Source organism: Nyctibius grandis, chromosome 5 (assembly GCF_013368605.1).
Source record: "Nyctibius grandis isolate bNycGra1 chromosome 5, bNycGra1.pri, whole genome shotgun sequence".
NCBI lineage: Eukaryota > Metazoa > Chordata > Aves > Nyctibiiformes > Nyctibiidae > Nyctibius > Nyctibius grandis.
This window is the reverse complement of record NC_090662.1, coordinates 15,047,842-15,072,564: the sequence shown is the minus strand read 5'-3', so window position 1 is coordinate 15,072,564 and position 24,723 is coordinate 15,047,842. Positions and strand designations below refer to the sequence as shown.

Sequence of the window (24,723 nt, the reverse complement as noted above, 5' to 3'; positions counted from 1 at the left end):
AAAAAATATTTGAAGTGCATTTAAATCAGAGGGCCATATCTGATAGCATTCGGGAGTATTTCCTCTTTGATCCTGTACAATTATTAGAAAGGTTTATTCTCTTAAAACAGGAGAGTGAAAGCAGTGCTTGTCCGCTATAAATAACATCAGCTAACATTAGGGATTTTTCAGTTTGCTAATTTTACAGCAACTGTCTTTACCGAAGCAAAACCAAGTCTGAAAAGGATGCTACATAGTCAGTACTTCCCTGAGTGAAGATAGTATGGAGATTTCATAGCTTAGCAAATGGAAGAATTTAGCTAGCCATGCAGCTTCCAGACCCAGGGGGGAACCAAGTGGGTTGGATAGGGATCACACATGTGTCTTCTTCATGGTTTTCAACACCATTTCAAGTGCCTGAGGAATACCTGCCCCAAGCTTGGGCTCTGTTGTCACATAGCGTAAGCTTGTAGACCCGGTCACAGCATGACGTGCTGGTGAGTGTGGCTCAGAGATACCTGATCTGCATCTGTGGGACTGAATTTGGGTTTGGAGGTGGCAATACCTGTTCTGTCCAGGCTGTAGGTGTGCCCATCAACTCACGTGACATAAGCTTGAGGTATTGGATGGAGAAAGCTGAAATACTGAAGGTGTCTTTTCATGGAGCCATCCTGGGCTAGGAGGAGCTGGAGCTCATCTCTCTGCTGTGTACAACATGTCGTGATGTCCTGAAGTCTGTGGGCTGGAACAGGTACCTGTGCAGAGACACATGGACTCCGGACCCATGCAAGAATTAAGGATTAAGACTCAGATCCCTTGTCTATCTGCTAGGCTCTTCCTTGTCGATTCTTTTCTGACTCCTTCCTCTGGCTTAAAGAAGCTGCACAGGGCCAAGGTCTAATGGAAGGTTTTAGCTCATGAGTGAGTGGGAAAAGCCCTGCTCTGTGAAGGGAGATCCTTGGACCAAGGTGGGAACTGAGGCAATATAGACTGTTTCCAGGTTTGCTGCTTTGCCTTTTGGTCTCTTACTGAAAAGATGGAGGAAAGGGTCACTACCATCCATGGTTTACTGAAGTGACTGAGGCCACTTTGCTTGGAGCTGGATTCAGGACGTTGTTGAGAGGTAGATGTGCAGAAGCATGGCTGGTCAGACACTGGTGTCCTTTCTGGGAGTTTGGGAGAGACCCTCTGCCTTCATCACGCTGTGGAAACTACACGTGCCTGAGTCTGTATGCCTAGGAATCTTTCAGTGAGGAACCCTGGTGCATCTGGAGTAGGGCTTCCTGGGCTTCTCTCCCAGTCTTCTGTGCCCTACATATCACCAGATCCCCGTGCAGCACTCGAGTCATGTTGAAAGTCATGTGAAATTTCAGCCGTGATGTCTGCAAGGGCAAAGGTTTCAACTGTGACGTTTTTCCTTGCCAGCAGCCATGAAATCTGTTTGGGTATTTTCCTGCTTGCCAGAGAGAGCTGACCTTTCCTTTGGGTGAAGTGCCCTGCTTTGGAGTTACTGTCCCTTCGCTCCCGGAGCTGGCACTGCTTTGTGGGTCACCGATGATTTTAGCCAGAGCTTTGTGTTTTAAATAGTATGGGCAATTAGGTCATCGTTCCAATTATCTATGTGCAAATTGTTGTCTTTTTTGTTTTAAGGAGTCTATTTTGGAGTGACCTCCATACAAAAAAGGTTTCAAGAGGCTGGACCTTTGTTGTTACCTAACATGATGTAAACATCATTACTTCAGAGAATGGTGTTGTGTCTCCCCGGGCCTTTGAGTGATGGGTTTCTTACTCTGTGGAGCCTTTAACTTGTTAGGGGACTTCTTTTTTTTCTGGTTGTTCTCAGCAAACAAGAGTCCTGGAGTTGAGTGAGTAAAGCGATGGAAAAGACAGCTCTGCTTCTGACTTGCTCTTTGCACTATCAGCTGATGTTTTTCACTGTAGCTCACATGCCTGTCCTGCTAGCTTACCCTGGCTGTGATGGTCACTGCTGGGAGGTCTCTGCCCATCTGGACAGGAGGCAATAAACTGTGCAGAGGTGGCTCCTGCCTCCTCCACCAGCAGAGATCTGTAGCTTGGATTGCTAGGGGAAGGGAGGAAACAGCGTCCAAATCCCCTCTCCTCCCTTTCAAACCCATATGAAGTGTCTCTTGACTGGGAACCACTAGTTTAGCACTGTAAGCAGTTGTTCATGCTGATAGATGAGGATTGTCAGTTTTATTTCTCATGGGGAGAGGGCAAATAGATCTGAAGACAATGATGGCACTGACTTTGTTCTGAAGTATATTGAGGATACATTTCATTTTTTCTAGCCCATGAAATTATTTCAGTACCTTTTACTAGGGAATATGAAATGTATTCTCACAAATATTTCTCTCTGTGTGGCATTTTCCTTAACATATAATTTTCTCTTCTTCCCTTCCACCCCCCAAATAATGCACAGAATGTCCTTGCCAGCCTTTTCTCCTGCTTATGAGGCTCATTTGTAGATCTCCTGTGATAGCAACGTACCTGGCAATAGTGAAAATTTTCACAATCCTGGCAGGGCACCGTGGTCGCAGTAAGTCATGCTTCAGAAAAGTGCCAATTTTTAATGTTAATTTTCTGAAAATTAATACATTCCTCATGTATCTATCGGTACATTTATTTGTGCCTTTAAAGATATTATCATTGTGATATTGAAGCCAAATTTAAATCTAACTCTGCAGTGCCATATGGCACAACCTGTAGACACTAAGATTCTGGGAGTTCATGCATTAGATTACCAGACTGATGTGGTGGATAAGTAGATTCTCATAAAAGTCATTAGTTTCAACGCATATAGATTGCACTTGGCCTTTTTTGTTGTTAAGCTTTTAAGGGCTGATCTTTTAATGCTTTGCTGTGATGCAAAACCAAAGTGTGTCAGGGGGACACTTTATGTTTACAGATTGTTAGTATGTTTTAGCTGAATGAAATAAAAATAACAAAAAGATCTCACTCTTGCTAGTATTTAGGATGTCAGGAATGTTTACTTATATTTGTAAGGATATTTCCATGGTTGATTTATAATCCACCAGGGATCTAACTAGTAGCTAGAATTACTGTTTATGACTATGTTCATAGCTCTGGAATACTTTTCGCTACAAGTCCCCATGGACTAGGAGAAGAAATAAAAAAATTTTAAAAAAATCAGAAAAAAAGTATTTCTGAGGTTGACAGATGTTGTGTAATGGGATGTACATGACTATTGGATGACTATTACATTTGTCAGTACAGGTAGTTTAGTTACAGTAGTTTAGTTTGGTAAAGGTAGTTTATTTGCATCGGCAGCTCACGGCTCTCGATCTACATCTGTCTTGTAGGTAGTCTTAACTACTACTAAAAAGGCCAAGTGCAATCTGGATTTCAGAGTTGGGTTTTTGTCCCATTTTTGGCAGCAGGGCTTTTCTGGTCCAGAATGTGACTTGTAATGTGAATTCCCAGCTGGAGCTATCGGGGTGTGCCAAAGCCAGGACAGAGCAATTAACCCTTCCCAAGGATGATCCCTTTTATCTGAGAGCCAGTCGTGGAGCTGGGCATGCCCTGGACCTCCAAGGGTTTTGGCACGTGTCTTGGGGCTCTTAGCCGCATGGAGGTTTTGGTGTGTAGCTGATAGGTTCAGGAGCATTGAACACCCAGTGACGGAGGGAAAGGGAGGGGTACAAACCGCAGCCAAAACACAAACATTAAGCCAGGTGTATGTTCATTAGATTTTCAGATAGTAACAAAATCGTAGGGGAAGTGAAGCTCAGCCTTTGCCAGTGCTGGAAGCTTTGCAGTACTCTGTTTAGTAGTGCTTTAATAATACTTATAAACTTTCAGATTAGATTTGAAAAATGAATACATAGACTTCTAACAAACCTTGTTTCTTTTTCTGTTTAAATTGGCAAAATAATAATGTTATTAGGACTTACTCTTTGTGTGAAAGTGTGAGCACAGAATACATTTCATGGTTGATTTATGAGCCCCTTGAAAATATGGTTTATAATGAAATTCTGACAGACCCTTCACAAAATTAGCATAACAAATAGCAATGTAATAATACTTTTCATACAGATTTACTCTCACTAAGGACTTGCCAAAGACCGAGAGCACTTCCAGCTAGGGCTGGGCAGCACACCACGGAGAAGGCATCCGTGGAAAGTTGACTGCCTGCTGCACGTGTGTGAAGTTATGCATTCAGAGGGTCTGTATGGGTGAAGTTAAATCAGCAGTAGTGTTACCAAAATAGCATCAAACTAAGAACAGCTGTCTTCAGCTACAGAGTGATTGCTGGTCTACTAAGGCAAAAGATGGAAAGTGTAACTTTTGCTGCTGGCAGTGCTTAATTTCAGGGTTTTGTTAGCATTAGGAAATATAGCTAAGATAGTAGCTAGAAAAGCAGTAATGCTTGGTTTGTCATTGTTCATATAAGAAGTCTATATTTATCTTTATATTTTAAAGCTTTATTTTGATGAATTTTACAGTTGAGCCTGGTCTCTACAGACTGAACTCCTGATGCTTTGTCCGTATCTAATGCTTGCAATATATGAGATTAGTTCCTGCTGCTATGTTTCTTTGGGAACATTTCCTTTTTGTACAGAATAACCTGTGCCAAAGCTGGATAACTGGGTCAGACTCAGAATTTTTTGTGTGGAAAAGTCTGGGCTATGGCCAGCTCAGATTTAATGTACATAACACCAGCGGTTTGCCACTAGGAATTTTGAGGGCATTATACTGACCTCAATCTGCTCACACAACCACTGAAACAAATTAAAGAGCAAAAGTACTATGCAGCTGTTAGTATGTAAAAGGCTGGTGGAGGTTGTTGAAATAAAAAGCAAGTGGAAGACCTACAGTGAGTAGCATAATCTTTGGTCTCCCAGTGACTGATACACAGTTATGGATAGATGAAGCTAAATTTTGGCATTGAAGTTCATCTGTGTAGAGTATAATTACATTTTTATTCTAAAAACATAGTTAAAACAATGTTAGTCTAAGTGGTTTCTTTTCAAGGGAAAAGTTAAAATGGGAGATATAATTCCAGATGGGATAGTTAGAAAGAACCGTTTACTGTGTTTCGCGTTGGCAAATTGTTAGGATTATTTTGGGAAACACAAAAATGGGTGGGAACAGAAAAACAATCTGGGAAATAAAAAAGAGGAGTGAGCTTGTGGTGAGACAGAAGAGCTCATGGGAGTGCAGGTTAAGCCAGGCCTGGGAAGAGTTTGTGCAGAAAGTGAGCACCTTGCCTACAGAAATTTTGGAAAAGTAGAAACCACTGAGTGACAACTTCATTATTCTTCCAGAGCTGTTTTGTTTAGCTTTACTGGCATGTCTATGCCTGTGGCAATCCTCAAATCTCCACTATCAAAATGTCAGATTAGGAAGTAACTCAGTACTGGACATCATGGGTTTATTGGGAAGAGGAACAGAGATGGAGAAGCCAGAACACTTTGGGGAAGCCCTAACCAAGGCTCAACACAGATCTTGTTGTAATAATTCAAGCAATTTAATTTCTTTTTTTTAAGCACTGTTTCATAACAAAGATAAAAAGTGATCAGGAAAAGGTTTTATCATAATGTGTATGAAATGGGGACAGCAGCCATCTCCTGCACTCAGCTTTCTCACTGAGATTTTTAACAGCGGAATTTGTCCTTTGTATTAATAGATTTAAGAAGGAATAAAACAGCCGCCCTGAGTACAATAGCATACAAATTGTCAGACTGCTATTTTTTTCTTTTTTTCGCTAGCCAGGCTAAGTATCCTGGAAGAACTATATTTGAGCTTCAACCATCATGGTCAGGTGCATGATCCCTTAACCAGATTTCTTAGGACAACCTTGCTTTTGAGGACAATGACTTTTCTCTGATCATGTCCTCTGTAGCTGTTAGCAGATCCAACAAGGAGGGAGAGATGTTTGTGCACAACTTTATGTGAGGGGCTTCCCTATTGGGGTTGTCTGTCAGGACTATGCTGCAGTTTCTGGGGAAGCAAACTTCTTATTTTGTGGTTGTTAATCCATGACACCACTCTTGACCTACACAACAGGGTCATAATACAGCTTTACGGTTGCTACCTCACAAATTGTACAGCATATGAAATTGTATCTCTAAAGGACTCAAAAACTTACAACCAATAAGTATAACTGGAGGTGGTTTTAGTATTTCTCAGACACAGACAAAAAGATATATAACTCATGCTGAGTAATTGCAGAAAAGCCAACACTTGAAATTAAATTCCCCAAAATACTAGAAAGTAGGCCACAAGAAACAAATTAGCTGGTTTCCCTGCCAAAAAGTGTCAACCTTAACAACTCTTCACTGTCTTTAATGTCAGATAATTTGTAAATTAATCATTCATTGCCCTCTAATTTTAATTTTCTTAAGGAAAATGTTTCCTAATGTCTGTTAGATCAGATTCTGCTATTTTAAATCACATTGCACAGGATGGTACTGCATGAGTAGTGAGCCTCACTAGGCAAGTGAGTATTGGTGTACACACCTGACGTGAGATCTTCTCATGAGATAAGGTGCTGATAACTCCAAGTGGGTGAGCTCTCAGGACCTGGGTCTTCATATTTAGTTGAAGAGCTGCATCAGCACTACTAGTCATTGGGATAGTTCCCTATACAGAAAAGTCAGTAACTCGTAGAAGCAGATGGATGATACAGAAATGCAGGTACTGGAGGCGGTTTGGCACGCTGGGTTGTTGGACTGTGTATAATGCTGAAGACGACATAGCTGCAATATTTTCTCTGCAGTTTGCTTTGTGTTTTAAAAAGATAAAACCAGTGTCCTGATTTCATGGGGATAAAATTTATAGAATCAAGTTTCTGTTAGATTTTGTTTCAGTTTGTGGCCAGCCATGGTGATCAAGGCCCTTAGCAGTTAAACGCAGGGCAGCTGACCCTGGCTGGCCCACAGGTGTATTCTATATCATTAACATCAGGTTCACTATAAATGGGAAAGCTTGGTGTGGAGAGGGGGAGTTTTGCTCTGCTCTCTTCTCCTTCTTTCTCCTCTCTTCTCAATGGTTGTGATCCCTGGGGAGACTTGCCACCACTCTATAGGCTGAGTATAACTTTGTGTCTTTTGTATTAGTAGTGATGCTGGTTTTCTTATTTTATTAAATCTGTCTTTTCCCAATTCCCTTTCTCAGCTGGGGAGGGGTCTTGGGTGATAGAACAACTGCTTATTGTTTAGCCCCGGGTGTGGGCTAAATGGAGACACTCAGCTAATCTGAAGTCTGATATATAGGATGTGATTTCATAGAATTTCTTGATGAGAAGTTTCATTTTTTTTACCAGAAATGGCAGGTATTTTGTAATTTGCTGCACAAGTAGTTTAAGTATTTTAGCATAATTTAGAGTGAATTAATGGCTTGTTATTTATTGCCTAATGCTCTATAGGAGTGATTTACAAAGCCATACTCTGCACTGATTGTTACTTTGTATTCTCTGTGTTAGATGTATCATCAATATCATTAAATGAATTCACAGTGACATTGCTCTGGAACTATGGTTTTTGATACAAGGGTAACGGACCATAAATCAAGAATTATGTTTAATTCATAAGAGGCACCAATCTCTTATTTAGGTGTAGGCTGGGCTAGAAGGTGTCAAAAATATGCTTTACAATACCTCTCCAGATTGCATTTCAGACCCTCTCTATGTGCCCTTATGTTCTGTATGCGAATAATATATAGCAATGCAGTGCAGTTTGTCAAGTGAATAACACTTGTGTTTTTATTTATTTTGGTGCAAATGGTATCATTATTTTTACCACAAGCCAAAAAGGAATATATTTACATGAATATACTTAAAATGATTCTTAAGGGAATCTATAAATCTAAAGATAAGTCTTGCCTATTTTGTGCAATAAATACTATTGTTGATTATTTAAATTACACTTTAAAAATCTAACCCTTTCTAGTATTTCTTACTGTTATTTTCACTTCTCTCCCTGCAGAAACATAAATAAACCTTCTCTTCATTTTAGTCTTTCTTCACTTACCTCTTAAAATTCCTCTTTAACTACTTCATTGAAATCCAGATCATCAGCATGTCTATATTTATCTAGTATCTGTTTACTTTTTATTAATTTTATGTAACTATTTCTGTCCCCTTTAGTAAAAAAATTATTCTTACAAAGCCTGAATTTAGGATAAGACTTGAAAATGTGCTTTTACCTAAATATTATTCAAAGTGTATTTGAACTCTTGACAGTATCATTCACATATAATGGTAATTTTGAAGTAAGATTTCACTCTTTGTGCATTTTATTACAAGTATTAATTATGCAACATCTATGGATGACTCCAGGGCTGTCATTTGCTAGAAGTTTGTTCGTTGCCTAGCTGCAAGAAGTGGGACATGTTCTCTTTGATATTTCTTGGAGTTACCAAAATAGCCATCAAGTATTTCAAATGTATGACTGAAAGGAGTTACATTCATGGCAGAATACTAATGTTTACATATAAATAAAAACTAGAAAAAAATGTGGTTTATGAAAATGAATATTTTTTGTTCCATCTTTTAAACTTTTGTTCTCAGTGGAAACAAAGTACTGTAAAACAAATAACACATCACTGGACAGGGAGAAAAACCAGACTTCAGGCTCCTTCTGTCACAGCTTTCATACCCTGTCCTCCTCTGTAAATATAAGTTTGGAATTGCCCTGTGGCAAACGGCAAGCAGAAGCACAGTGGCAGTAGGAAGTCTGGGAAGATGGTTATATTTGTTGTATTTTTCCTTTCTAAATGATTTTTCTTTTAAAAATTATTGCAAAGTGTATCCCTTATTGTAATGAAAGATTTGAAAACCTAAAGAAAAATTATCTGCTCCAAGTCATGCTTTTATTATTTCGTTTGATGGAAATTTCAGTATCTAATTTTCTGAGATGCAAAGGAAGCACATTTCGAGGTCCTGACATGCCTCCCAAAGTGGGATTTCTGTTCTCTTTACAGGCCCAACTAAAAGGTTAGGTCCACAAAGAATCGAAAGCGAAAATCTTCATCAAACAGACAGTATTTGACCTATCACTAAGATTAGAAGAACATTTGTGATAAAATGAGGGAAAAATCAGTTGAAAGATAAAATTTTGTGCACAAAACTGGAAGAGATTTTTCGTTTTCCATTTTCACTTAAAAATGTGTTGGAAGGGAACTTTTTGGCTTAATATTATCTTTTTATCTCAGTTTTGCAAATCAAACTATTCTATCCATTTAGTAAAAAGGATTTAGACACTTCTAGGAAAAAAAACCCCAAACTTCTGTATGTGAGAATCAGAAATTCCCATTAGTATTTTATTGGTCCCAAATATTCCAAAAATGCCTTATCCTGAACATCTCACTGGCTCCTCCTCATCCCTGCAATGATGGCTTGTTGGTCACCTGACATCTAGCAGCCTTTCCTCCCAGTGTTCTGCTGAGTGATGCTAAGGATATAACTGATAAGTTTTGGGAAGGTCTGTGGACCCTGAGGGATCCCTTGGTCTCACAGGAGATGGTGGCCCACAGATTTCCAGGTCTTCCTTACAGCACATCTCTGGGCCTCCCTGCCACCTCTGCTGGCAGCCAGCACCCAAACTGAAGCAGACTAGTTTGGGACTCCTCCTCAGTTTTGCAAAGAAAACGTGTATCGTGTGTGTTGTGGCATCCTTAGGCAGGGCATAAGGGTGCTCAGTAAAGAGCTTTCTTGTACCTACTTAATGACATTAATGTGTTCAAGACCACAGAGCTCCTTTAGGATCAGAGGTTAACAGTGCAGTAACTAACTGGAAGCTCATTTAATCTTCTAGTACTTCTGAAATAACAGTGAGTAGGGTAATTTTTCTTCATTATGTTGTGTGTCCTTGGATTAGGAAGGTTATGTTTTAAAATGGGTAACTGCTATGTGTGGTGACATAGTACAGATCCTTTTCCTGGACAACTGTCCAGTTTTCAGACAATCACTAAGTGATATTAAAATTTTCTGACACCAGCATTAAAAGGCACCTATGCCAATTAAAAACAGGAAGAGAAAAACATGTAGAGAAATTCAATTTAATTTAGCCTAAGGTGTATTCCTAGAATAATAATGCTGTCTGTCCATCTCTCCTTCTCCCTACACTAGTTATTTTTGAACTTGCAGGTCCATTCCAATGAAAGTTGGCAGCAGCTTAAAAGTGTCTTAAATATATTATCTTGGGTGCTTGAATATAGAGGACTGTGCTAGTGGAAACACTGGGAAGGATTATCATATACAAGAGGATCGCTAGGAGAAAAATATGGAGCAGCTCATGCTTGTGAAGGAGCTCCAGCTGGGCACATGTTTTATCAAACTCCTCACCCAGGAGGAGTCAGTTGAGTTGAGAGACCAAGAGAAAGATACTAATGTGGCTGCAAGTTAGGAGCTTTCTATGGCTTAGAAATCTCTGCTGCTTAATTCAGGCAGCAAATGATGGCGTGTGCACTCCCACTGCATGGTGGTGCGCAGGAAAATGCATTAAGTTAAATCATTATCCAATGAACTCATCACAAAATCACAAAGCAGTGTGGTTCAGCATACCTGGCATCAGGAATGCAGCCATGGGTTTTGGACTTCCAGAATGCAAGGCTTTAAACAGTATCATTTTTTTAAAGTGCATTCCCAGAAATTAAAATGGAATTTTCTTATTTATTTTGATACAAGTTTCAGAAGTGTTAATTTGTAGAAACACTTTTCCAAAGCATGAATAGTGTTTAAAATAGACTATAAAGGAATATAGGTGCAGTTCCTCTAAATTATGATTTTACAGGACTGATATTTATGATCTAGAGAACAAACCTTAGCATTTGAAAAACAAATATTTCCTGAAATCTAACACATTTTGTTGTGCATAATGAAGCATATGAAGTAGTTGGGGGGGGGGGGGGGAAGAGCGGTTTCAATCGTGCTTCCTAAAACCAACAGATCAAAATTCTTTACAGTGTTCTTGTTTGTAAACTCTTCAAAAGACCAAATATCAGCATGGAAAATATTGAAGAACGATTTTCCACACACCTACTAACTGCTGAAAAAAATAAGGTATTTCCCTACAGCAAGACAGCATGAAAATTTATGCAGCAAGCATAGATGAAAAAATTTGTGAATGGAAACTTGGATAAGATTCATGTTGTGGTTGACTAAATGTATTTAAAAATATTTATGATGTTTTCTATTTCTCTTAATTTAGGAATTCTGATAATTTTTCATATAATTTTGTACAGAGTCAATAATACAGCCAGAACATTGCTGAGGTGCAATATATGTTGAGAAATAGAAAGAAATATATAATTTGAAATTCTGAAACTAAAAGGTACATGTGAACATGTGTCCACTGAGTATTAGTAATATATAAACCCAGGTCTTCAGTTTAAATGCAAAGAATTAGCCTCAGGTCAATAAAATAAAAAAGGAGATGGGCAGCAAAGTCATGCAAGGAATCCAAAGTTGTTATGAGCTGTTTGATTGAGGGATCCCCAGAAATGGGTGCACCTGGAAGCTAAAAGGCATAGATCACCAGCTGTATTTTAAAACAATTTATTTGTTGTTTGCATTATATTGTTTTTCAGTCTTCCCACTAGAATAACACAGCAGAGTTAATCTTTGATGAGTGAAGTCTGCCTGTTTCCTTAGCGTGTGCCAAACAAGTGGTACTGCATAGTTAGTGCTGCTATTTTTACAGCATTGTTTTTAGATGCTGTTCTCAGATATGCTTTATTTTCTTCTAAATTGATAATTGTATCTCTGTCTTCTGTATGTGTTTACCAGTTAACAGTTTACCGTTATTCTGTCCATCTGCCTCGTGGGTCTTGCTTCAAGTCTTGTGACTCACAGCCACATCCACCTCATCCACAGGGGTGTGGTATCTTCTAGCTTATGGCATATCATTTTTTCATTGTAGTTTTTCAAGATTTTAGTCATTCACTGTGCAGATATGTGATTTTCTTTCCCAAGATCCTAGGATGTTTGATGACTGTTCAAAATGGGGAAATGCCATTTAAAATGGGAAATACTTGTGGTACCTTTCTATTAGTGACTTTCAAATCTAGTGTCTGTTATGAATCCATCCATGACAGCGATGCTCAGATGTCTGGTCATTCGTACTTAGACGGCACAGGAAGATTTATCTCAGGGATGGGATGTCGCCACTTCCCATTGCCAGGGGACTCTGCCTGGAGCCAGTACTTTGGATATCTTTTGCCAAAGGGAGTGCTCAGAAGAACCGAGGTTTTGGAAAACCTGTCTGACTTATCCTGACACACTCCTGAATTTATCCTGAGCAGCTTATGGGAAGTGTCTCTTCCCTAATTGTACAGGGGCTTGTACTAAATACAGTGGTGGACCTACTACCCCAAGTTCCTTAGTTGAAGAGAGATTCACAAGAACAAACCCACATTTTTTATTTATTTGATGCAGTCTTTAAAAAAAAAAAAAAACAACTTAAAAAATGTGACACTCTGAAAAGCCCATTACAATATCAGTTTTGAGAAGAGGTCCTCTTTTATTGTTAAGTGTTAGCTCAAGTTTGCTTTTTTATTAATCAACCATAAACTTAGCTATATAAATTACAGATTAATTTCCCTAATTTCCAGCACCACTATGTTGTGTACAGCACCAGATGTACAAGTCTCTGATGAATACCTTCATGTGGAATACTTCGTATTTGGGATTTCAGACAGGGGAATTTGAGCTCCCAAGCAATATTTCATGGAACAGAACGATAATTATTTGTATTCGAGAAGTTCACCTTCCTGGCAATATTACTGAACTGAATTCCTAATCTATTCCTTTTGATTGGAAATTGTCATTAGCAAATAAATGAAGAGTCAAAGTCTGGTTGCATTTCACCCAATATTGCCATTCTTTGTTCATCTGGGACATAGGGAATCCACTGTTGGGACTGTGCTAAAAAGTCTCAGAACATCAACAAGATATTTTCCTACAAAGATTCATTCTAGTGTTGTGCTCATTCTGCCAAAGATTTCTGAAAACAGATCTGTGCTCAAAGGAAAAATGAGTCAGTAACAAAGAACTGAGACCAACCATCTATCCTGGAAGTACTTACATTATTGCTTAGATGCTCTGTTACTTTGTTTTCTTTCAAGGCTGTGGTTATAAATCTCTTCATTAATACTTTACTTTAAGAGAAGGGTTTTTAGAGTTTGTCCTTTTTAATAATAGGCTTTAAGAATTATTATCAACACAGTATTAAAAGGAGATATTATGGCAATGTAGCTTAGTGGGTTATTTATTTCTGCATGAGATAAATCATGGATTGTTTCCTAGTGAGAAACATGGGTTCAAACTCATTATTGTTGGAACAGTGTGTTATATGGGAGGTTCCTGTCCAAATGATTTGTAAATTGGGAGTATTTACGTCCATGTCAAGTGACTGACCAATTCAAGCTAAAATTCACACAGCAATTTTTCTTTAAAATAATCTTGATAACCCTAGCAGTATTTTATTATGCAAAAACATTCACATATACCAGAACTGTGAGTCTACTCATGCTGTTGGACAATGTGGCAAAAGGCATAGCAGGGCTGTATTAGTGTAGCTGACCCTGCTTTGGGCAGGAGGTTTGTCTGGAGATCTCCTGAGGTCCCTTCCAACCTGGATTTTCTTATGATCTTCTCTGGGGTGTGAAGAGGAGTCTATGTGGGCAGGCCATGGTCTCCTGGATGGAGGAAGAAAAAAGTCTGCCCATGGCTCGGAAGCAGCTGAATTCACCTATTTTGGAGCTGGCAGCAGGGGGAAAGTGCCAGCTCAAGGGAGCAGAGTTCCCAGTTGCAGTAGAAGTGGAGGCCAGTGCCAAGGGGTGATGGGGCATTGTTAACATCCCGCAAGGGGAGCACAAGGGCTTTGCTCAGCTCTAACAGCTGCTGAAAGTTGCTGGTTTGGAAAGTGGGGCTGGTGGACAGGACCTATTGTGGAAGGACATAGAGAACAGAGTTTTTAAATCTGTTTTTATTTGATCTCTCTGGCTGAGGTGGGAGACAGGTTGGATAAGAGTTAGATAATTCGGATCTCTGAGTGTCTCTTAATCTGAACCTTAGGACATTACTCAGATGGGCATGTCTGAAACAAACATCTTTGTTGAAGAAACACGTAACTATGCTCTGAGCAGAAGGATCCATGAAGCCTGGTTTCCTACACCTTTGTGCAGTAAGTCCCCATAGCACCCCTACTGCAGCACTTCCATGTAACCTCACACCACATCTTGGCCTCACCTGCAATACCTCCAGGGTCCCCAAATATCCTCCTGTCTTTTCCCAGTACATCCAGCTCCTGTTATTGATGCCACACCTCCTCACACTAGTCTCTCCAATTTTTGCTGTGTACCTGATGTCATTCCATCTACTTCTTTTGGCTGGAGTTCTGCAATAGTTAACAAATTTGTCATTTTTTTAGTGGCTGATGGAATTAATTATTCTCCTACGGCAATATTTCATCTGCCTATTTCTATTTGTGAGCTGGTATGGTCTTAAGGGATGTGCATTTTTTTCCAACACATAAATCTGGCTGAAAATTAAAAACCATGCAGGAGAAATAACTGTCCTTTGAATGATTAGTGACCCTGCATTTTTTTCAAGAGATTCACCATATTCCCAGAATGCAGGAGGCAAGTGAGAATAAAGAGAGAATAACAGTTCTTCAATAACAACCATCGCAGGTTCTTTCTTGATTTTATTTTTATCAGTCTGTGAAAGGTTTGCGCACTTCACTTGTGTTGCAGTCCTCTGAAAACATTTAGGACAGTGGGAAGAGTGCAAAGAAACATTAGACAAGGAGTGTAATATTTCAGTGTTCGGTGAAGCCTTAGGAAGGGAAACTTGCCCCATGTGCTCTGGGGTGCAGCATGTGGACATTTTGATTTTTGATGGAATGTTTTCTAGCTTTACACTAAAGAGGCAGGTTTTATCCTTCCCATGTAAGCCGCTTTGCACATTGCGGATGCACGAGTTCACAGAATCACAGAATGTTAGGGATTGGAAGGGACCTCGAAAGATCATCTAGTCCAATCCCCCTGCCGGAGCAGGATTACCTAGACCATATCACACAGGAACGCGTCCAGGCAGGTTTTGAATGTCTCCAGAGAAGGAGACTCCACAACCTCTCTGGGCAGCCTGTTCCAGTGTTCGGTCACCCTCACCGTAAAGAAGTTTTTCCTCATATTTATGCGGAACATCCTGTGTTCCAGCTTGCACCCATTGCCCCTTGTCCTGTCAAGGGATGTCACTGAGAAGAGCCTGGCTCCATCCTCATGACACTTGCCCTTTACATATTTATAAACATTAATGAGGTCACCCCTCAGTCTCCTCTTCTCTAAGCTAAAGAGACCCAGCTCGCTCAGCCTCTCCTCATAAGGGAGATGTTCCACTCCCTTAATCATCTTAATCATCTTCGTGGCTCTGCGCTGGACTCTCTCTAGCAGTTCCCTGTCCTTCTTGAACTGAGGGGCCCAGAACTGGACACAATATTCCAGATGCGGCCTCACCAGGGCAGAGTAGAGGGGGAGGAGAACCTCTCTTGACCTGCTAACTACACCCCTTCTAATACACCCCAGGATGCCATTGGCCTTCTTGGCCACAAGGGCACACTGCTGGCTCATGGTCATCCTGCTGTCCTCTAGGACCCCCAGGTCCCTTTCCCCTACCCTGCTCTCCAACACGTCTGATTGCAGAGACAGTTGCATTTCTGTAATTAACATTGACATGAGTGTTTTCTAAGAAATGGGGTTAATTTGGCTATTTAGGGATTTCTCTGTGTAGGTTGCAAAGAAAATATAGGGTATGAGGTTCCAGATTCTCCTATGGTCCAGCTCATCCACAGCTGCTGGCAACACCTTTGGGAGCAGTGGGCAGCTAAAGCAGGTTAGAGTAGGCTGCTCAAACCTTAACTGGGAAACGGGTGGCAATACAGATGGCATGAGAGCAGTGAACTGAAAAGGTGGCCTTAAAATCATTCTTTTTTCCATTATTTGGGATCTTTTAAACCCAATGTTGTTTTCATCATAGAATCTCATACACTGTTTCAGATTTTACTCTTTTAGATTTTAAGTGTTTTTAAGTTTGCGCAGTACTAGCTGAGTATGTTATTTCTCATCAGCTTTCATGTAAAAATGTATCACACCAGAAAACCCCAGACCATCAACTACCTGGAAACTCTCAATTTTCTGGAATCATGCAAAACCCTCGGCACTTTTGGTGGATATTCTGAGGTACACAGCCATAAACTCATGGATAGGGAGAATCAGTATCACCGTATTTATGCGAAGTGTTGGACATAATGAACTGGTTAATTCTTTTGTGCTATGATAAGCAGTTCTCCAAATAGTGTTGATTAATCTGATTAGATGTAAACCTTGCTTTCATTTCTTTCCTTTTATCTCATGTGCAAAACCTTTAGAATCACGAAACTGCAGGATAATGCAGACTGGAAGGGACCTCAGGAGGTCTCTAGTCCAACATCCTGCTCAAACCAGGGTCAGACCAGGTTCCTCAGGGCTTTAATCCAGTTGGGTCTTAAAAATCAGCAGCAATGGAGAGGAACTGCACAACCTCCTTGGCTGACTGCTATTGAGTTCCCCCCAAGTCATCCCTTCTCCAGGCTGAATGAGCCCTGGTCCCTCAGCCTCCCCTCGCAGGACAGGTGCTCCAGGCCTAACCATCTTGGTGGCCTCTGCTGAACTCACCCCCGTTGATCAGCTCTGTCAAACTTAATTAGTACATGTCGTAAGAAAAGAATCATACTTGTTAGTTATTTCCTATATGCTTTTATAAGTGCTGCAAGTCTATTTACTTTAAAATCCACAGTAACTAACATTTCTTGTGATACAGGAAAAAACTCTTTTTTGTTCTTGAAGGATAATTTAGCTGATTGAATGAATGATATCTTGATTGAACACAGGCTTTAGAAGACTACACAAGCAAAATTTGGGGGAAACTTTTTATAGCAAAAAGATGTAATATATTCATTAGCTTGGGGCTAAATACAAGTTTCAGATACTTATAAATACTCAATGCATTAAAAACTTAAAATTCATAAAATCAATGTTTCACTAGATAATAAAGAACAGTAGATTGAAAAACCTAAGACAAGTAGAGCACCCTCTCCCAAACACTGAAAAAGTTGGAAAACGGGGACCTAGTTGTTGGCACTGTGTCAGTAGAGAGACAATGGGCGCTTGTTCTATTATTTATATGAGCTGACTGCTTGGCAGATGCCACTGCAATAACCCTTTATTTAAAACGTAGGAAAAAAATAGAATTTGCCTTCCTTTATAATCGTACAATGCAAAATACTAATGAAAATGTTGGATTTCCTGTAGCTGAGAAGAAAGTGTTGTCCTAATCTGCTTTCAGTCAGGAAGAAGCTCTAATCATTCCAGTCACATAAAACTAGATAGAATTTAAAAAAGCATCTTTTTATTCTCTGAGATACAAGGGAAAGGAGGATTAAAATGTTTATATACAGTTTAAAATGGTAATTCTTACTTTTTTCCTCTTTCATAATGCATATTTACTGTTCTGTTGCATCCGTCTTTCACACTCACACTTTTCAACCAAACAAAACTTTGGTGTTTTTTAGGACTACAGAAGAAAGTTCTTTTAAATTGTATAGTGTAGGGGCTGGAGCTGCCTGTGCACCCTTCTGCTTCCAGTGCTGTAACCTTAGATCCATTCTCTGTAATACAGGCTATAATTATATGTTTATGTCATTTATTTTTCTACTTGAGGACATTTGTTTTATTCAAAACTTGTTTAAAGAAAGCTCTTAAATGTGTACTTAAATCAATCCCTAATCAGACCAGTGCATCCCAAGTGTACACAGCCTAGCATAGGTTTCTATGTTAAACCATAAAAAAATTAAATCTGCTTAAATTTGGGCTAATGTTACCATTTAACTGCTGTATTTCTCCCCTTATATTCACCCCAATCATATTGTCTCTCAAGCAGATAACTTTTTCTTAAAATGCCAAGGAGCAACAACAAAACCTGCCTTATGTCTTGTAAGGGTCTTGTAAGTGTGTGCTGGACCACCTACACAGTAAAAAATGTACACATCAGGTCAACACACAGGAGTGTGCATGGACCACTGCACACTTTAAAGGAGGCTGAAGTGTGGTTGAAGTTGTAGGTTTTAAAAATGCTTGTTTTGCATGGAGTGTGCTGAACGAGATAAAAGTTCTGCAAGACCAGCCAGATTCAGGTTGGGTCTGGCAACACTGGAAGAGTTACAATTAGCTTTTCAGAGTGCATAGATAGTGTGTGGACAGGAGAAACAGCCCATCTCTGCACATTGTGTGTTTTATCCCAACCCAGTGAGAGCTTCCACCAGCCATCTCAGTGTTTTGATGCATGTTTTGTTAATGTCAATGTGGTCTCAGGTAAAGGTAGTCAATATGAGTACACATGCTCTTGCTTCCATATGCAAAAATGCACATGTGTGTCTTTAAATGTTGGTTTAACACCAAAAACACTTGCAAAAGGAGACTTTGATTTATTTCCTTGGTGTTTATTTGCTCTTGCTGAGAAGGCTTTTGACTTTGTTCTACATTTTTTGTCTCTTAGACTTTATTTTCAAAATTTGTTTAAATGCATATTTTTAAACAAAATTTTAATTTTAACAAAGTTACTCACCACACCCTTAGGTTGACCTTTGAGTCCCTTTCTCCCTATGCACAGTTCCCACAGATAAATTCAGAGATGAGAGAAAGTGATGTGTCTCTTGTTCCTCTTGCATTTGCTCTATGTGAAGGCAAAGGAGTCTTAACTCACTTGTGAAGTAAGTCATGAGCATGATTTATGAATGTGAACCACAAACTTCAGCACAGGACAGCTGCCCCAAATGAAGTGATTGCTCTTTGCCCTCTAACACATACCCTAGTTTTTGCTGCCCATTTTAATCCTTTCCCTCTGAAGATTTTTCACCTCTGATTGAGGCTTTTAGAGCAAGTGTGCTAATTCTAGTCTCCTGAACAAATGTCTATGTAAGTAATTACATCTTGCTTGCTAAGTTTCCTTGGCAGCTGAATGTGGTCAGGACAGATTACTTTTTTTACAGCATCTCAGAGAAGAAACCATAGGGGACAGGGAGGGAAAGGCAAAGTCAAAAACGTGCCTTTTGGAACACACAGATCTCGTTTCTGCTACTTTAATTAGCCTGTGCTTGCATGTCAAGTGGAAACTGAAAAAAACAATTTAGAGGTATTTAACCAGTAGCTGAAAGCCTCCCACCCAAGCACCTTCTGGATTAGCGGCCACGAGTACCCTGTGCATTTTCCCTGCTGGCCCTGACACCAGCATCATCTCCCAGTCAGGTTTAATTTATTGGTCTTGGCTGTTCTTGAAGAAATTGTCGCTGTTTCAGCCATGGTAGGAGATAGGGGCTAAAACTCACACCAGTCTGGCCTCATCTCCTGCCACACACAGTAAATGGTCATTAAACCACCCTTGCAGGGCACTGAAAGAAAATGTTTCACACTCCCACCAAGAAAGGCTGGACACAACTACCCTGTGTACTTAATCTCCAGAAGGCCTATTGTCCATCTTGCTTTTGAAGTTATTTTATTTGGAGATATCTTAATTAGGCGGTATTGGGGGAGCATTTTTTTTTTTAAAAGACAACAGCTAAAACAAGACAACTCTACAAGCAGAGATGGTCATGCAAATTTAAGCACGTATTAAAAATCAACCATTTTATTTGCATAAAGAGGGCAAATATCTACCCTGGCCTCTGGGCAGTGCTGCCGTGCATCCTTTCGACACACGGAGCCAGCAGAGCACAGGCAGTGTCCATGTGTGGCTCAGCCACATGTACCCTCCTGCCTGTGCTCTCCTGAGCTAAAACACTCTCTTTAAAATGCAACCTGTTAACAAAAGCGTGTTGGCAATGCATGCAAATCCAATGTGAAATATGAGATACCCAATAATTGCTGTCGTGATTTTATATTGAATATGTGTTGCTTCGTTTTCTGTTCCAGCCCAGGCTTGTCAGATGCCAGCACCGACCACCTCCCCGCAGTGGCAGGGAGGGGGCACAGTCTGTGCTGTCAGTGGATCAGACCTGATTTGGGGGACACAGCGCTGTGGGGTTTGGGAAGACCAAACTCAGTTTCATATAGTCAGTCACTGATTTCTGTGGAGCTGACACTGTGGATGTCACCCTAAATTCCCTCCAGCGGAAGCAGTCACAAACCATTGAGTGCAGACATGCAGTGCAGCTGCTAGCAGTGGCACACAGTTAAACTCTGCTAGTGCGGGTAAAAAAATAACCTTGTTTTCCTTGGTCCTGTTGAAAACCTTTTTGGGATGTCATGAGATGGGGTATTTTACTGTAGGAAACCTGAGTCTTCTCCCAGCCCCCTCCCAAATGAATTTGTCCCAGTGCCTTCCCTCGCCAGGGAAAGACATGGATGCAAAGCACCCCTGTAAGGGCAGAGTGAGTGCCAGGCGTGTGAACCCCAGAGCATGAGCAAATGGTGACAGCTTCAGGGGAAGGCCTGGGACAGATATTCCACTCCTGGGAGCACAACTCAGTGTGCTGCATCTAATCAGCAGGAGGCTGGAGGGACATCTCTCTACCTACAGGTTCATGTAAGTATGCAAGTGTCTCTGGATTTCTTTCTCCCAAATCACCCGGAACAATTTGTGTCATCGCACAGGGGGCAAATTGATATTACCTAGGCTATGCTCAGAGGAGCTGGCAACACTGCACTCAAAGTGCTTTTAAGCTTGTTAGCACTTGAGCAGGGTGGCATTGCAAGTCCTCTCACAGGTGATGTGGATTATATATAGTTCAAGTAGACAATCAGCAAGTCATATTTTTTTTTTTTTTTTTGCTTTTCAGTGACAGACAATCTAAAAGTCTTTATTGGCACCTGATTTCAACTTGAATAGTTGTGGTTTAGGAAGGAAAATTCTTTACAGAATTGCTGCAATTGAAGTGGGGGGTTAGTAATGCCTTGAACTGACAGTGAGCCTTGACACCTGATACAGTCGTCTTGTGTTCAGACCTCGTTCTTCCTCTGTCAGCAGTTTATCTCTTCTTCCTACTTTTAAAAACACCTTTTCCTGCCTCTTGCATAGCCCCAAGCAGACAAATACATCTAGGCTAATGGAAGTGTGAAGTTAATATAACGAGGAACCTTATTACCTCTAATTGTTTTTTCTTTCTAAGCTCTCACTGACCATGTCAGGATATTCCTGTTCCCTCCCATTTTTCTTTTATTTCTCACCTCTTTAGAAAGATGCATTCCTAGTGAGGAATTACCTCTGGGGACAGACAGAGCACGCATCTTGCCTTTTGGCTGACTGACAGGTTAGATTTGTTTAGTCACTTGCTCTTTAGCTGGAAATAAATAGCACACAATGACAGGGTGGGACTGTAGACTGGTGTGGAGTAACACCAATTAATAGTAAGAGCCCTTAATCTAAGCAATATCTAACTACCTTGAAGACTTCAGAAACTTTTGAAAAACTGCACAGGTACCAGTTGGTGGATATATATGTCAAGAAAACAAACCCCCATAATTACTCGTTGAAAAATTTTCTTTCTCTAATAGAGTGTTGTTCAGGCATTGCAATATTATTTTTATTATAATTACTATAAATATTATGTAGTTTTTAGACTTGTGTCAATATAGGGGTGGATATATTTTTCAATATGTTACATTTTTAAGAGAAAAATCCACATTCATGATCCTTTTCCATTCATCTCACCTGTCAGGTAGGAACATCACCAACAAAGAAAGTTCAACACAGGAAAGGTACCTTTTGCACTTCTTTCTAAAAGCAGCTTAGTTCATGCATAATTGCACTGCATTATTGTGATTCGCTCCATGAATAAAGCATAAATATAGAGAAAAACAAGCAGATAATACCGGAAAACTGACAGAGCAATACCCTTAATAAGTCACTGAAGCTGCACTGGGAGGTGCAGAACTCATGCATATGCCCATTGTAAAAGTAACATTAATGTGAGGATATTCTGTAGGAAGCAGTGCCCTTACAGCATGACACTGTTGTCCTCAGGGTGCAGAGTGCTCCTGCTATGAAGCAGCAATAATTGGCTCCTAGTCTTCATTATCAGGCAAGGGATGATAGACACAGAAAGATGCAGATCATTCAACTGACTGCTGGCTCTCTCCCCAAATCCCCTTTTTCTCACACGCATGCAGAGATCCAGTAAACAGGACACAGTTTGGTATTATTGGTATTATTTGGTATTTGCTTGCATTCAGACACATACTCGAGCTCCCCTCTGCATGTGGTCTGTGTTTTGAGAGCTTGCTCATACGTGCCTCATAAAAGAATTTTGTGGTTGCTGACGTTGTTGCCTACACTCTGATTTGTATCCTGGGCTGTTCCATAGACAGCATCTCTGAAGTCTTAGTCCACTGCTAATGTATGTTTTCTTTCTCACTGTCTGCAAAGCCCTCTCTTCCACCCTGCCAGCCTGAGGGAGGGATAGAAATGTTGTACAAAATACCTTTTGTGCCTTAGGTGTGGCATTTTCTTGTATGTGCCTGGGAGCACCAAGACCCAGGGGTTTTGCTCAAAACATGGAATTCCCACAATGAAACGCATTTGCAAAACATACCTGTTCGTGCTGGGTTGGACCCAAAGTTTGCTGTGGGATGCCCTGCTCTCTCATCTGCTAGAGGAAGTCACCATATCTGGTCCTTTCAAAGAAGCCTGGACACGTGTTTAATTTTGGAGATTGTTTGGTCCCCTTCTGACATGTGTGTCCACATACACCTGTGAGGAACTTTGCAGAGACTTGTGTACTGATCATGGTTTCTTGCATATTCATCACATTAGAGATTTAAGAAATATTTAAATCCATGCTTTTAAATAAGACTTAAAGCCTTAGCTTTCATGCAGTCATAGAATCATAGAATGGTTTGGATTGGAAGGGACCTTAAAGATTATCTAGTTCCAACCCCCCTGCCACAGGCAGGGACATCTTTCCACTAGACCAGGTTTCTCAAAGCCCCATCTAACCTGGCCTTGAAAACTGCCAGGGAGGGGGCATCCACAGCTTCTCTGGGCAACCTGTGCCAGTGTCTCACCACCCTCACAGTAAACAATTGCTTCCTAATATCTAATCTAAATCTACCCCCTTTCAGTTTAAAACCGTTCCCCCTTGTCCTGTCACTACATGCCCTTGGAAAAGGTCCCTCTCCCGCTTTCCTGTAGGCCCCCTTCATGTACTGGAACGCTGCTAGAAGGTCTCCCCAGAGCCTTCTCTTCTCCAGGCTGAACGGCTCCAACTCTCTCAGACTGTCTTCGTAGGAGAGGTGCTCCAGCCCTCTCATCATCTTCGTGGCCTCCTCTGAACTCATTCCAACAGCTCCATGTCCTGCTTAATGTTGGGGGCCCCAGACCTGGACGCAGTACTGCAGGTGGGGTCTTATGAGAGCAGAGTAAAGGGGCAGAATCACCTCCCTAGACCTGCTGGCCACGCTGCTTTTGATGCGGCCCAGGATACGGTTGGCTTTCTGGGCTGCAAGTGCACATTGCCTTTCTTTATGCACTGGGTCGATGTATTTGTTTTTGTTTTAGTCTATACCCAGTACAGTCACAGATCACGACAGCAGATGAAGAAATGCTAATGAAGAGCTATGGCATGGTGTTTTGCTGTATTTTACTGAAGTGTTGGAAATCCCGAAATAGTTTCCATGGTGCACATGGTAGGGTAGTCCCTACCATGAACCTCACAGTGTGAGCCAGAACCTCACACTGCTAATGCCATCATAGACTGTTGCCAAGATACTGGTGCTACATGTAAAACTTGGCTCTGGCTTTATATGTGCCTCTGTACAAGCAGCCAGAAAAAGTGATACAGCTTTCCTTCCCAAAAGCAGAGGAAGGGGATGCTCTAAGAACCCTAGGAGCATCAGGTGGCCATAGTTTTGCATTTCTGGACACACACAATGGTGTAAATGGAGCTTTTCTAAATGAGCAGGAAGTAAATTAGATCCAAGAGAAGTTTTTGTTTACTTCTGTTTGTACCCTAACAGTCTCCAGGTGGTTTTACCTTGAGGATCCACCATATCAGAGAAATTTCATATTAGATGTGTTACTTCTGTTGTTCTTCTTTGTCAGTGTAACTAGCCTAGTAGCCAAGAAAAAAATTTCATATTTTGACTTTTCTTTTTGGACCATTCCTTTATGCTCCTTCCTGACAGTTTCATAAGCAAGCAAGGCGTGATCCATTAGTGAGGGCACACAGCTGAATGAAAAATCAGACTCATAAAGTTGCTTTCAATGTCTTACTGTTGAACAGAGAGGCTATTTCAAGGAGTTCATATGGATCTATCTTGAGCCTATTAACGTTAATTATTTTCATTACTGACCTGGGGAAAGGATAAAGAACACGTATGAAGAATGTGTATGAGTCTAGACAGATATTGGAAGAACTTGGGCTGCAAGAAATCAGACTTCAAAGGCAACACAGGCAAATACTAAAGTTTTTGAAATCTCCAAGAGAAAAATGAAATTGTGAAGTACTACACTTAGAGAAGAGGGATGAAATGAGTGACTGGAAATAAGGAATGACTAGCACTGTTAGCGTGATGGCTCTGTAAGAGGAAAAACAAATTAAATTGCGTTGTAGCTCCAGCTGATTATGAGAAAACAAAATGACAACTCTTTCTCCATGATACATTAGCTGGTCTGTAAGCTGTGGGTCATTAATGGGAAATAATTATTCTTTAGACAAAACTGGTGAGACC

At 40.5% G+C, this 24,723-nt stretch overlaps 1 protein-coding gene across 1 annotated transcript in view; it reads left to right on the top strand.

Annotated features, from left to right (window-relative positions):
• The window catches only part of RELN (reelin), a 314,463-nt gene that overhangs the window by 99,184 nt on the left and 190,556 nt on the right, over positions 1 to 24,723 (top strand).